At 55.7% G+C, this 1,085-nt stretch overlaps 1 protein-coding gene across 1 annotated transcript in view; it reads right to left on the reverse strand.

The window, feature by feature from the left end:
- Nucleotides 1-1,085, reverse strand: part of ZNF316 (zinc finger protein 316) — a 75,826-nt gene that overhangs the window by 67,040 nt on the left and 7,701 nt on the right. The window lies entirely within an intron of this gene.

Below are 1,085 nucleotides of genomic sequence, written 5' to 3' on the forward strand. Positions count from 1 at the left end.
TTTTGTATTTTTAGTAGAGATGGGGTTTCACCATATTGCCCAGACTGGTCTTGAACTCCTGACCTCGTGATCTGCCTGCCTCGGCCTCCCAAAGTGCTGGGATTACAGGCGTGAGCCACCACGCCCAACCTATTTTTTTTTCTTTTTTAATTTTTGACACAGAGTCTCACTTTGTCACCCAGGCTGGAGTGCAGTGGTGCAATCCTGGCTCACTACAACCTCTGCCTCCCGGGTTCAAGACATTCTCCGGCCTCAGCCTCCCAAGTAGCTGGGACTACAGGGACACGCCATCACGCCCAGCTAATTTTTGCATTTTTAGTACAGACGGGGTTTTGCCATGTTGGTCAGGCTGGTCTCAAACTCGACCTTGAGTCTGCCCACCTCGGCCTCCCAAAGTGCTGGGATTATAGGCGTGAGCCACCACACACCAGTATTTTCATTTGAAAACACATCTATGCGGTGCTCTGAGTCTACCCATTGCTCCTCCTGACTGGCATCACCCAGCCCCAAACCAGACACCTGTGGGGCAGGGGCCTCTGCAGAGCTCTCTGACGCTAGGAGCCCCTCAGACACCACTAAGAACCTCCACGCAACTGACAGTGTGGCATCCTCCAGTGGGAACCTGAGTTGACTTCAATTTCTTCAGATGAGTAAAGGGAGCTTTAGAGTTGAAGGAGCAGAACCAGAGCTGGGCCTGAGGTTTCCAGGAAAATTCACCACCTTTCTGCACCCATCACTCCAAAACCTCCTCTCCAGAATGCCCCAAGCTGCCCACCCTGTTCAGAGTCCTGCCCACGGTGCTCCAGGGAGAGCAAGGGAGACTGCAGGGAGCCTTTTCCCAGACACAGCGGCCAAGTGGGCGGAGAAGCAGGAGGACCAGCCAGCGCTGTGTCATCAGAAGGGCCTCTGCGACGGCGTGCTGGGCTCCTGCACCTGCCCTGGCTCAGCCACCACCTGACAGCTGGCCCCTCACATGCAAAGAAATTCACAGGCTTGGCCGGGCGCGGTGGCTCAAGCCTGTAATCCCAGCACTTTGGGAGGCCGAGACGGGCGGATCACGAGGTCAGGAGATCGAGACCATCCTG

Source organism: Colobus angolensis, unplaced genomic scaffold (genome assembly GCF_000951035.1).
Source record: "Colobus angolensis palliatus isolate OR3802 unplaced genomic scaffold, Cang.pa_1.0 Scaffold135, whole genome shotgun sequence".
NCBI classification, from domain to species: domain Eukaryota; kingdom Metazoa; phylum Chordata; class Mammalia; order Primates; family Cercopithecidae; genus Colobus; species Colobus angolensis.